Here is a 14,874-nt window from a genome sequence, read left to right on the forward strand (position 1 = left end):
TTCGACAGTATATATGAAACAAATGAATTCAGTGCAGAAAAGTATATGAAAACTCGTTCCATCTAGAACAACACATATGTTTATGGTGAATTAATGATTAAATTGTTAATAAATAATTTGATCTAATTGATCTATTACGTATACTTGATGCAATTACTGAGTCGATTCGATAAAAAACTGTTTTAAATAGTCCCTTTTCTCTTATAGTTCTGCAGATACATACTATACACATGCGCAGAATGAAAAAAGATACTCTAAATAATGAATAAGCAGGACGCACAGTTTTTTAAAAATATCAAATAAACGATTCATTTTCCAATTTTCCGTGAAAGGTTGCCATTAAAATAAAAGAATCGTATAGGACATAATCAAGGTCTTCTGTTTCACTCCTCCAGACGAATGTAAAAATGACGAATTTCGAAAATACCACAATGTTTTCCTACATTCTTTTGTGGTTAACTTGTCTGGCTCTTTCAAAGGAATCATCAGGTAAAAATTGCACATATTTTCATCTCTCTCTCTCTCTCTCTCTCTCTCTCTCTCTCTCTCTCTCTCTCTCTCTCTCTCTCTCTCTTAGCTCAACAGTCAAGTTCTATCAAGTTTAATGTCTATGTTTTTCTCAGTATAAGCTGATTCTTTGTAATCGATATAATGGTAGATGTGTTTGAATTGGATGACTTATTTTCATTAAAACTAAGCATACCAATGGATGTTTCTGATTAACATATGTTTTTGTAGATAATATAATGTTAATATTTAACGTGCTTTTGAAATCGTTCTTAAACGTAAACAAAACAGTATTACCTTAAAATCAACGATATAGAATTTCGCATGGTGTAATTATTATTTTGATTACGCATATTTTGTTCTTATTTAAAGGTTTCCCAACAAGAATTATGAGTTATAGACGGAAAACCCCATAGAAATCATGTAAAATATTTATTAAAAGATGGAATTCACGCGATCAAACTCCACAATGCATAAAGTAGTCCGAGTATCGCAATACGTCATAATACGGATTTTACAACATTGGTTCGACTTTTACAAAGCGTTTTAGATACCCGGTGTCATATAATATTTTGAACCCCGCGATATATTGAACCCGGGTTCAAAATATCGCTGCGATATATTGAACCCCCCCCATAAAATATTGAACCCAGGTTCAATATTTTATGGCTGCGATATTTTGAACCCCCCTCTATTTTTCATTGGTATTGGAGAGGGTGTTCAAAATATTATGGCTGCGATATATTGAACCCCTACCTTTTTCCAATTCCCATTGGATAGGGGGTTCAAAATATTATGGCCGCGATATTTTGAACCCCCCTCTATTTTTCATTGCTTTTGGAGAGGGGGTTCAAAATGTTATGGCTGCGATATTTTGAACCCCCTACCTATTTCCAATTCCTATTGGAGAGGGGGTTCAAAATATCATGGCCGCGATATTTTGACCCCCCCCCCCCTCAAATTTTTCATTGCTATTGGAGAGGGGGTTCAAAATGTTATGGCCACGATATATCGAACCCCCTACCTTTTTCCAATTCCCATTGGAGAGGGGGTTCAAAATATTATGGCCGCGATATTTTGAATCCCCCTCTTTTTTTCATTGCTATTGGAGAAGGGGTTGAAAATGTTATAACCGCAATATATTTAACCCCCAACCTATTTCCAATTCCCATTGGATAGGGGGTTCAAAATATTATGGCCGCGATATTTTGAACCCCCCTCTATTTTTCATTGCTATTGGAGAGGGGGTTCAAAATATTATGGCTGCGATATTTTGAAACCCCCTACCTTTTTCCAATTCCTATTGGAGAGGGGGTTCAAAATATTAAGGCCGCGATATTTTGAACCCCCCTCTATTTTTCATTGCTTTTGGAAAGGGGGTTCAAAATGTAATGGCTGCGATATTTTGAACCCCCTACCTATTTCCAATTCCTATTGGAAAGGGGGTTCAAAATATAATGGCCGCGATATTTTGAACCCCCCTCAAATTTTTAATTGCTATTGGAGAGGGGGTTCAAAATGTAATGGCCACGATATATCGAACCCCTAAACTTTTTCCAATTCTCATTGGAGAGGGGGTTCAAAATATTATGGCCGCGATATTTTGAACCCCCCTCTATTTTTCATTGCTATTGGAGAGGGGGTTCAAAATATTATGGCTGCGATATTTTAAAACCCCCTACCTTTTTCCAATTCCCATTGGAGAGGGGGTTCAAAATATTATGGCTGCGATATTTGAACCCCCTACCTATTTCCAATTCTCATTGGAGAGGGGGTTCAAAATATTATTGCCGCGATATTTTAAAACCCCCTACCTTTTTCCAATTTCCATTGGAGAGGGGGTTCAAAATATTATGGCCGCGATATTTTGAACCCCCCTCTTTTTTTCATTGCTATTGGAGAAGGGGTTGAAAATGTTATAACCGCAATATATTTAACCCCCAACCTATTTCCAATTCCCATTGGAGAGGGGGTTCAAAATATTATGGCCGCGATATTTTGAACCCCCCTCTATTTTTCATTGCTATTGGAGAGGGGGTTCAAAATGTTATGGCCACGATATATCGAACCCCCTAACTTTTTCCAATTCTCATTGGAGAGGGGGTTCAAAATATTATGGCCGCGATATTTTGAACCCCCCTCTATTTTTCATTGCTTTTGGAGAGTGGGTTCAAAATGTTATGGCTGCGATATTTGAACCCCCTACCTATTTCCAATTCCTATTGGAAAGGGGGTTCAAAATATTATGGCTGCGATATTTTGAATCCCCCTCAAATTTTTCATTGCTATTGGAGAGGGGGTTCAAAATGTTATGGCCACGATATATCGAACCCCCTACCTTTTTCCAATTCCCATTGGATAGGGGGTTCAAAATATTATGGCCGCGATATTTTGAACCCCCCTCTTTTTTTCATTGCTATTGGAGAGGGGGTTGAAAATGTTATAACCGCAATATATTTAACCCCCAACCTATTTCCAATTCCCATTGAAGAGGGGGTTCAAAATATTATGGCCGCGATATTTTGAACCCCCCTCTATTTTTTATTGCTTTTGGAGAGGGGGTTCAAAATGTTATGGCTGCGATATTTTGAACCCCCTACCTATTTCCAATTCCTATTGGAAAGGGGGTTCAAAATTTTATGGCCGCGATATTTTGAACACCCCTCAAATTTTTCATTGCTATTGGAGAGGGGGTTCAAAATGTTATGGCCACGATATATCGAACCCCCTACCTTTTCCAATTCTCATTGGAAAGGGGGTTCAAAATATTATGGCCGCGATATTTTGAACCCCACTCTTTTTTCATTGCTATTGGAGAGGGGGTTCAAAATGTTATAACCGCAATATATTTAACCCCCAACCTATAATTTCCAATTCCCATTGGAGAGGGGGTTCAAAATATTATGGCCGCGATATTTTGAACCCCCCTCTAGTTTTCATTGCTATTGGAGAGGGGGTTCAAAATATTATGGCTGCAATATTTGAAAACCCCCTACCTTTTTCCAATTCCCATTGGAGAGGGGGTTCAAAATATTATGGCCGCGATATTTTGAACCCCCCTCCTTTTTTTCATTGCTATTGGAGAGGGGGTTGAAAATGTTATGGCTGCGATATATGGAACCCCCTACCTTTTTCCAATTACCATTGAAGAGGGGGTCCAAAATATAGGTCTTTAGTGACTCAGGTGACCTAAAAAGATAGGGGGTTTCAAAATATCGCAGCCATAACACTTTGAACCCCCTCTCCAAAGGCAATGAAAAATAGAGGGGGTTCAAAATAGAGAGAGAGAGAGAGAGAGAGAGAGAGAGAGAGAGAGAGAGAGAGAGAGAGAGAGAGAGAGAGTTATTATGACATTAAATTTACATGGGTATTGGAAATTGATCAAACCTAATAACAGATGACTTGAAGAATAAAGTAAAATTAAGCAAGAAATAAACGTAACAACTGTGACCGAAAAAGAACCCAAAATATGGCGTTAAGTGCAGTCCTCTTTTAGACTTCTAAATCAACAATATGAAACCTAGTTCCATAAACGCCTTTTTTTGTTGCAGTGTAATCATGTTACCGGTACGCTTAAATTTTGTGGAAAAAAGGGTTAAAATACTTAAGATATTTTAAAATGAGTCAATATTGAAGAAAAATTATAACACAGATAAGAATAAAATGATATGGGGTAGTCTTTATTCAAGTGGGTTAGGAACAATATAAATACAGCCTCTTACTCATCTACACGTCATCGACCCAAACCACTGTAGTTTGATACATATAAGATATAAATATTAAATAAACAAGGGATAGTTTATGTTGGTACACTCTCCTCTTACACTGATTTAATTGATGCAACTGATTCTGGACCGGGTGACACAAATATTTGTCATTTATGAAAAGTATGAAGTTTTATTTAAAAAAAAACAACAAACCTTTTTGTTTTCTGCACAACTTCGCAATTAAATTATGTAGTTAGTAGTAAGAGAAATAAGGACCTCTAATGTGTGATAATGACATAAATATTGAATATAATACATTATTATTTAAGGTCTTCCGTTTCCAGCAGAAGACCTTATTGTTTTTGTTCGGTTTCTTCTTCCCTATTAACATAGATTATGAGGATTTTGTAAATTTGTAAGGGTCATTTTATCCACTAAATTTTTAGGGATTGTAGATGAATGTTTGTAAATGTCCCTCTATGCTTCCAAATGAGAAAAATGCAAAAGGTCTCGAAGCTCGCCTGAACCTAAAAATTAGCACCAATTTTTCTCACGTAATTTTTGTATATTATCTGTAATACCTTTTATTGTAAAAACATTTTGTTTAAAAATGTAATGCAAAAGTTCTTGAAATTTAAACGGGCCGTTTTTTATATCAGCCAAAAGGAGCTGGTCCTATAAGTTAGGGGCCAAGGGGGCTCTAAAATCCTTCTATAATAACTCTTTACTGAACAATAATTTGTTATCAATTATAGAGGCAAAAATGTTCATTCCACAGCTGTCTATCTACATAATACCATACTTCATTCATATGTTACGTAATAAGGGGTTCCAAAAGGATCAGAAGTCAAAAGTTTTGATCATTAATATCTAAACAGGAGAAATATATTTTGAAAAGCAATGTTGAACAAAAATTGCTTAGAATAATGCTTTTCAACAATATGCTACTTTAAAAAAATTATTGGTGGCCCCAGTAAGGAGTTCAAGGGTTGGTCCCTAAAACACATTTGTTCAGATATCTTAAGAATGGTCAGCAATTCCTTAACACTTGTTAAACAAATTGTGTTTATATTTACAAGTCCGTTTATTTGGTATCATGAAAAAAGGACTGGCCCCTATCATAAGGGGCTAAAAGGGCTCTACAGTTTTTGTATAATTACTGTTTACTGAAAAAACGGGATAGTTATTATAGATGCAAAAATGTTCATTGTACAGCTGTTTACCTAACAGTACCGTACCTAAGTTATATGTTACGTAATTAGGGGTTTCAAGGGGCCAGAAGTCCAAAACTCTGATCATCGATATGTAGGAAAGGAGAAATATTTTGAATAGCATTACCGAGGAAAAGTTGTTCAGAATAATTTTCTTAACAATATGATACCTTAATTTTTTTTATTGGTGGCCCTGGTAAGGAGTTGAAGAATAGGCCCCTAAAACACAGTTGTTCAGAAATCTCTCGAACGGCTAACAATTCGTGAACACTTGTTTAACAAAATATGTTTATATTTGCGAGACCTTTCATTTAAGATCAAGAAAAAGGGACTGATCCCTCAAATTAGGGGCCTTGGGGGCTTCAAAGTCTTTTTATAATAATTTTTTAGCAATAATTTGTTATTGAATACAAAAGACAAAAACAGAGCTTGTATTAAGCTTAATTTAAAGCTGGAATCTGATTTAAAATCGGACGATGTATTACAGATGTATTACTTGTTGTAAAGAAAATGGTGTTATGTTCAAAATGAAATTAACTCGTATCAACAATAATTCAAAAAATGTAAAGTCCTTCTTGAACACATTCGGATTTTATTTGCTAAGTCGGACTTGAAATCGATAAGATTTTTGTTAATTCGTACTCTGAATCATTCGGATTTTGTTAAATCGTACCAGGATAATTTGATTTTTTTGTGTTAGTTTTGTGTTAGCTTATTGGTTTAAATTCTCTGCTTCTAAGAGGATCTTCTAGCTTTACTTTCGACATTAACGGAAGACCCAGTCGTTGCTTTGTAACGAGCTTAGCTCTAGTTATTTTTTCCTTACAAATTTTGTGCACGCGATTTCTCAGGAATGGCTTTAGCCGATTTTCATGAAACATTCAGATCTGCTAGATATTGATCTGAAGCTTATTGGAAATTTTTTATTTTAATTTCCGTTTCTGAATTATTAACGTTTTAGCGATTTCTAGAGGGTCAGCTTGTCCGTCGAAGTCCTCCTAACCGACAAAAGATATCAAAATCAAATTTCAGGAATTGTAGATGGATAATTGTAGTTTTGTCCAAAGTGAATCATTCATGTTTGGCGTTAAAGGCACCGAAGGTCGCCTGGACCCGAAAATAGAGATATTGAAATGAGGTGATTTTTCTTGGTTTTCTTTATTTTGATAAGACATGTATAACAATTAAAATTTATTTTTATAGGATCTTTCATTTGACATTAAGAAAAAGGGTCTGGTCTTTCAATTTAGAGACTAAAATGTCTCTGAAGTCTTACATCCCTAGCACTTTACTGAGAAATATTTTGTAATATGTTTAAGAAGCAAAAATGTTATCATACATTTATTCAACTTAACATTATTAAAAAAAACCACGCGTTACGTAATTAGGGATTTTAAGGAGCCAGAAGTCCAAAACTTTGATCCCTTTTATCACAAAAATTACAAATATTTTGAAAAGCAGTATAGAATAAGATATGCTTAAAATAATGTTCTAAACAATATGCAACCATTATAATTTCGTTCTATGGCCCTGATAAGGATATAAGGGACCAACCCCTAAAATGTTCTTTCCCAAATAGCCCAAGTTTCTGAACACTTATATAGCAAAACACGTTTAATATCAAAAGATCTTTTATTTGACATTAAGAAAAAGGGGCTGGTCTCTCAATTTAGGGACTAAAATGTCTCTGAAGTCTTACATCCATAGCACCTTACTGAGAAATAATTTGTAATATGTTTAAGAAACAAAAATGTTCATCTTATATCTATCTAATTATACATTATAAAAAAAACCATGCATTACGTCATTATGGGTTTTAAGGGGCCAGACGTCCAAAATTTCGATCACTTATATTACAAAAAGGATAAATATTTTGAAAAGCAATATATAATAAAAGATACTTACATGTAAAATGATGTTCTAAACAATATTCAACAATTATAATTTCGTTTTGTGGCCCCGATAAGGATATAAGGAGCCAGCCCCTTTCCCAAATAGCTCAAGAACGGTAAGAAATTGAACAAAATATGTTTCATTTGACAACAAGAAAAAGGGGCTGTCCCCTCAATTTAGGGACCAAAAGGGTTCTTCAAATGAAGTCTTTAATCCATAGCTTTTTACTGAGAAATTAGTGAGTTATAGGGTCGGCTCCTGAAATATTTATTTCCAGGTATACAATGAAACCTCAGGGAGTTCCACTGATCAAACAGCGGTATTGAATTTTGAACGCAGTGTGATATTAATGAATAATGAAGAGAATTACGTGGTCATGTTACATGAAACCATTGCCTATTGTCTAAAATCATTTGAAATTTGAATAGAAACAGTGATAATGTTAATTGTGTCCGATTTGTAAAAATGAAATATGATGTTATACATATTAATATATTGCCATTTGTCATTACCTGCCATCTGTTTACAGAGGCAACCTATAGATTGTTACCGACGTTCACAACGTTAATTCAAGAAGGCTTATCAAAATCACGTTTGGTTTAGAATTACGTATTTGAAAAAATACTTAAATAAGAAATTTTAGTTTTAAACTATAATCTAGATGTAATTGAAACTGCACAAATTCGAAAGATGAATGAAAAATGACAATAACAAACCAACAAACATCTAAAAAGTCCAAACAAAATAGCAGAGCAACACGGACCTAAAAAAAAATAGAGGTATGATCAGGTGCCATGGAGGAGTGGGCATCCTCTGCTGACCTGTCACACCCGCCGTGTGTTCTTTATCGTAATCGGGAAAAAAACGGAAAAGTCCGTAGACAATTAGGTGATTAATTTTGGTCTAAAAATTTGTATGAAAAACGTCAGTCAGCATGCGACCCAGTGGAAGATTGTATTTGCTGATAAGGTCGTTGTATCGACCATAGAACTTACGAAAAGATGACTTCAAACGAGACAGTTGATAGTCCTGTTTTATCAACTTGTTTGTCAGTAGCTTACCTCGCCGTCGAAAGTCTTCTTACGAAGAGCATGCCCTTTCGTATCGAATTAACTGAGAGATAAAAATACCATATGCAGGTGATGAAGGTATATTGCTATATAAGTAAGGAAAGTTGACTATAGAAAAATTGAAGTCATCGCGTTTATCATAAAGTTTTGTTGTTAGATTACCATAAATGTCCATTTCCAGTGAAATATTCAAATATGAAACAGATGACGCAGACTCTGTGGTATCTTTTATTTCAAGTTTACTGGGATATATCGAGTCGACGTAAGAATTGAAATAACAATTGTTAATTGATAAAACGTCATCGATATACCTGAATGTTGAGTTGAAGGCCACAGCGAGTGATTTATTTTTATGCATTTGAAAAATACTAAAATAAATTATTTTAGTCTTAGACTATAATCTAGATAAAAGCGAAACTAAACAAATTCCAAAGTGAAATGTTAGGTTTCTTTTATAACAAAAAGGTGGCCATTCAATGTGTTTAGAATTTGTGCACATCAATTTAAAAAGGTCAAATGTCTAATATCATGATGCCTTGTACGACAATTCAAAAAGGCCAGATGTCTAAAATCATGACATCATCTACGATTTGTATCCAATTAAATTTCTGTCATATATTGTAATCCTTATATAATCTTATATTTATTAAAACATAAAAATTCAAGCATAATTTTCAAACGCTACGAAAAGAAAGTGTTCAATGTCTTGATGGTGAGAAGAAAACGTCACTACACCATACATAATGATGAATCGGTAGCAAGATTTCATAATTGCTCTTGAAAAGAAAACTCCTTTTATTCTTAATAATAATTCATTCCTTCTTTTAAAAGACATAAGATAGAATGGTAGTTTGCAGTTTATAGTTCGTACATTTGAATCAATAATAAAAAACCTAGCAATCATATGTATAGTTTTTCCTTAATATGGTGTGCTTGAAGATGTAAAACCGTGCCAAATAAGAATCGTTAAGAAATTCATGAAGCTATTTTGACCTCTTTATCTTTGTCAATTCGTTGTAAAATTAAATATGCTTGAATTATGACTTATTTTCATTTAAACTATATATGCATATCAACGGTAGTTTGGCATAAAATTTGTCTTGTACTATTATTTTTCATTAATATATATATTATTGTATATCATATAATGGAAATGTTCTAACGTATTTTTAAAAAAAAATGAAACTTGAACTAGATGGCAGTGCTTCCCTTAACTATGAGAAGATAAACGACATTACAACAACTTTTATAATTGATTTTATTTAAAATATGTTTCCTTTATTATCTGATTGTTCTTATTCATTCATACCATATCTTTGAAACTAGAAAGAATTAACAGATTTTTAAGGTTTTTTAAGGATGACTGGATTTTAGGACATTTGAAACTGCCTACAGTTTCAAATTATGAATGAATACAAATTGAAATAATACCCTTTATCCTTACCTACCATCTGTTTACAAAGACAACCTATCAGCTGTTAAGGAGGTTCACAATGTTAATTTAAGGATGCTTAACAATTTAATTCACCTTTGGTTTAGATTTACGCATTTGAAAAAAAAGGCTTAAATAAGATGTTTTAGTGTTATACTATAGTCTAGATATAAGCGAAACTAAATAATTTCCAGAGTGGAATGTTATGGTTTCTTTTATAACCAAGACTTATTAATAATCATCGAAAATTCCTTTAAAGAATCCGGAAATCATCTGGATTTTTAGGATTTTACAATCTTGCGCATGCGCATCACATTCACGCTAAATTACGGGATGCTCCTTAGTTTATGTTTCCACAACATCACATTTGCATGGATAAACTCAGAAAGATATTACAAATACCTGTAAATTTTCATTGAAAATTGTCATATATTCTGTTCATCGAAGGAAATACAGGATATAACTCTAACTCAGTGCATTTAATATGAAAAATCCCGAGAGTTTCGAATGTCAACATGGTGTGTTAATTCGAAGCGGTTAAAGAACGTTGGTGAAAAAGTGTTGAATTCTTCAATAACATGAATTCAATTTTTAGATGAAATATATTTACAGCCTCAAAATGGTTTGTTATGAATTATTTAACTGTTATTTTTAATGCAAGTTCGGAGCGATTCTGCAATTTTTTGCTACATTACGAATATATGGGAGACATTTAAACTGTGGCGATGGCTGGCCTGTCCCGAGACACAGTTTGATTATATTCAAACTAAGCAGAGTGTTGTGAAATCAATAGTATTATTGTAGGCTTAAAGCTTGGTTATATTGGTTATGTTAATGTCAACAATACGGTGTGTTGATGTATCTATTTCGCAAATGTCCGATATCATATGCAATGTCAACCTGTGCACGCAGGGGTCAAAGTCAAATCTTAATTTAAGGATGCTTAACGATTTAATTAACCTTTGGTTTAGACTTACGAAAATGTAAAATTTTGAAAATGCTTCAATAAGATATTTTAGTCTTAGACTATAATCTGGATATAAGCAAAACTAAACAAATTCTAAAGTGGAATGTTAGGGTTTCTTTTATAACAAAGACGTGGCCATTCCATGTGTTAAAACTTTGTGCACATCGATTTAAAAAGGTTAAAAGTCTAATATCATGATGCTATATACGACAATTCAAAAAGGCCAAATGTCTAAAATCATGACGTCATCTACGATTTTTATCATTTTTGACTTCTGTCATAAAGGTAATCCTTATATAATCCTAAATTTGTGATTATTTTTCACCAAAATATCAATTGTAATCCTTGTATAATCAATAATTAGTGATTATTTTTCATCCATTTTTCAATAACGTTCTAATGACAACCTGTGCTGTTTCAATTTATTTTGAGTTTTGCGTTTTTCATATTCAACTGCAATTAGTAGCGAATTATTTAAACAGATAAACTAACAAAAGCAAGCATAAGTTTCAACAGCTACGAAAAGAAAGTCTTTATTGTCTTGGTGGTGAGAAGAAAAGTCACTACACCACACATGATGATTATTGGGTAGCAATATTTCATATTTGCTCTTGAAAAGAAAACTCCTTTCATGCTTTTAAAATTATTTATTCATACTTTTTAAAGACATAAGATAGAATGATAGTTTGCAGTTCATAGTTCGTACTTTTCCACCAATAATATGAAACCTAGTAATAGTGTTTACATATTTTTAACATGGTGTGCTTGGAGATGTAAAACCGTGCCAAATAAAGAGACAGTTTAGCTGAAACACATGTGTGAATAACTTCAGATTTACCTATTGTATCGTTAGGATATAAGAAATAATGTTGATTGTCATAGTTGAAATACATAAAAATCCCTTTAACATACCTAATTAACCTAATTTTATGAGCTTCCGGAAATTTAAGGGACGTACAAACCGGAAATAACTTACATCGGTACATTTTTGTATCACGTGGACTTTAATCGACAGTAATTGACACGTGCTGAAAACAACAAGATCTACGTCCGACTACGATCATCATGGTTTACGATGTTAATTGGACTCTCTTAACAGAACACATCACCACTTTCTCGATAATTTATTAATGGTTTAACAGTTTCGGTTCATTTTAAAATGAACAGACATAAACATGTCAAATAACCCGTCAAGGAGCGTCTTTTTCAAAAATGAATTTAGGTTATTACAACTCCATGATAAACACGCAAAACTTATGCTTACAAAATAATAATTGTGGTAATTTTGAAATCTTTGAACAATTATTACCTGGGAAAAATAAAAAGACATTTTTTATCAACAAACATATCCAGGAGAATCTTCGCGAGACCTTCATGTGTTTCGTTTACAGTATATACGCATGCGTAATGGTAAAGAAGGCTGAACTCCGTAACAGGTAGCAATGTAAATATGTATGGTTTACGTAATTATTAAGTTTTTTGAAATAATTAAATTTCTTTCATGGATAACTTTTCTGAAAATTTATACATTTATTTGTACAAAAATACCAAACCCGATCGGAAAATGTTTTCGAGTCGGTTATTTGATAAGATGCGCCGTACTGTCTCTTAAGAATTGCTTAAAGCTATTTCGACCTCTGTTTCTTAGTAAATTAGTTGTTAAATTATAGAGTGTTCCAACTTTACCTTTTGAAATATGACTTGTGTGTGGCAATTGCTTTACCAATGCGTTTTAGCACATCTCGAACGTCTGCTTAAGAACAGCTTTCACTTTTCAGCTACATGTATATTAAAACACCTGATATATTTATAGAGAGAATTATTGAAGATATGTAATTATTGTTTCCAACTGTTGTTTATCTTTGGCAGTCAGCGTCGCTTGTAACGATGCGAGTGTCCTTCATTTGAGCGCCCGATTTTATTGGATGATCACAGAACCCATGAATTTCACTGATGCCCACAAACGCTGTCAAGATGAGGGTGGGATACTGGCCGAGATTCCGGACAAAGACGCACAGGAAGCCATAAATGAGTGGGTTAAATTCAGGATACTTGCCAAGATTCCGGACCAGGACTCACTGACAAAAATAGAATGAATGAAAGTTTTAAGAAAACGTTTTATGTCATTGAAGAACGTTAACTTTTATTTGATAAATAAACAATTTTTCTAGTAATGTATAAAACCTAATTATCAAATCAATGATTTTTCTAACATTAAATAACTTACTTTCCATATTAAAAGTACAAAGAAATTGGCTAGATGCACAATTTGAAGATAGAAGAAAACCTTCCTTCTTACATGTACTTTATCTTTAATTTACAAAAAAAGAAAATAACATGACAATTTTCTTTCTCTCAATTGTCTATAGGTGAAATTTGTATCTACTAATTGATCTTGGGTTTGTGAATTACTGGGGAAAACAGTGTTAATCATAGCCACTTTAGTCCAACAATTATTACAAATTGCCAGTCTTTAGAAGGTTTACTGATATTTGTGGCTTATCATCTGTTGTTTAAAGGAAAATTACTAATCAATATCATTTATATCTTTGAAGGAATTTCCCATTCTACTGTGATCCTAATATCTGGATCGGTGTGAATGACATTGAAGAAGAAGATAACTTTGTGAACATGTTAAATGAAGCAGTTGGTTATAAAAAATGGCAATCAGGTGAACCAGACAATAGAGACCCTAATATTAAAGATGACGACGGTGATTGTGTACGAATTTCATTGGGGTTTTGGCGTGATGCATCCTGTTCTAATACATTCCCTGCCCTCTGTTCTAAAGGACAAACCATCGGTTAGTGTACATTGTCAATTTAAAGAGTTGGGTGGGTAACAGGTTAAAAATCACCTGTTCGATCTACTAAAACAAATTTTAAACGTATATTTGATCTCAAAATATTATATATATCTAAAAAAAAAAATACAAATTTCTACGTTTGAGCTTACAAAAATTAATATTTCACCTTTCTACAACGCTTTTCCCCATGAAGGTTAAAATGTCCTAATGCCAATTCTTTTAGATGTATACTTATTTTAAAGAGTGCACTTGAGCACATAGTTGAAGTTTTCGATAACACACACACACACACACACACACACACACACACACACACACACACACACACACACACACAAATAGCTGAAAAATCACACAACGCATTACCATATCACCAGCTCATATAGTGCCAGTGTGTCACATTTCCCAAGTTGACGATGGGTCCACGATGGTTAGTTTGTCGTTGTCCTGCACCCACGGATGATACCGTCATGTATATAACTGACCACACCCACTCAGCTAGTCACCTAAAATCCAATTCATTGTCGGGTCCTCAGTGAAAATGACAACACTACACTGTTCAAAACACATTATATTCAACCGTCGGGCTACCATATTTTATATTCTTATAAAAACAAACAAAAATGTTATTAACACTTAGCAAAGGACAATATAGATATATACTTAAGTTTGCGCATTCTAAATTGAAATGATAATGAAAAATACTTCTCACTTACTGCTGTTCTTTCTCAACACGGTTTAACGTACTTTTACCACAAATGAATTCTAATCAAACACTCCACACAGGATTAGACATAGGCCACACAGGTCCTAAGACATATTGTCAAACTTAACGAAGGTTCATACAGAAGGACACACATTCTCTCATCAACGACCTGGCCGGAACTAACTCATGCACGAAAACCGGTCTAACAGACAATGACTAACTGACCGTGGCACTCTATGGAGCACCGTTATTCACAAAAAATTAATAGACTAATAAAACTTTAATTCAACATATATACAAAATTGTGACAGAGCTATTATTTTCCAGATGGTTAGAATGTCCTGAAATGCCAGACCTATAGATATACATTATCCTTAACAAGTGCACTAATGGTACATGCTCGTTAAAAAGGATTGGGCTCTTTGGTACTGAATTAATATAAAAATCGAGTGGCTATACAAGGCACGATTGCTAACCTTACAAATGAAAATTCTGTAAAGACTCGGTGCTATGAATTTATAATATGCAAATGTTTTACACTGAGAGAATTTAATTCTTCATACATATGTGCAAAT

At 33.6% G+C, this 14,874-nt stretch overlaps 1 long non-coding RNA gene across 1 annotated transcript; it reads left to right on the forward strand.

The window, feature by feature from the left end:
- Positions 1–331: 331 nt before the first annotated feature.
- On the forward strand, positions 332–13,584 carry LOC117682903 (uncharacterized). The gene is made up of 3 exons (XR_010712738.1): positions 332–489; positions 12,657–12,819; positions 13,343–13,584. It is a non-coding gene; the product is annotated as an uncharacterized lncRNA (long non-coding RNA).
- The last annotated feature ends 1,290 nt before the right edge of the window (positions 13,585–14,874 follow it).

This window comes from Magallana gigas, chromosome 4 (assembly GCF_963853765.1).
Source record: "Magallana gigas chromosome 4, xbMagGiga1.1, whole genome shotgun sequence".
Lineage (NCBI taxonomy): Eukaryota > Metazoa > Mollusca > Bivalvia > Ostreida > Ostreidae > Magallana > Magallana gigas.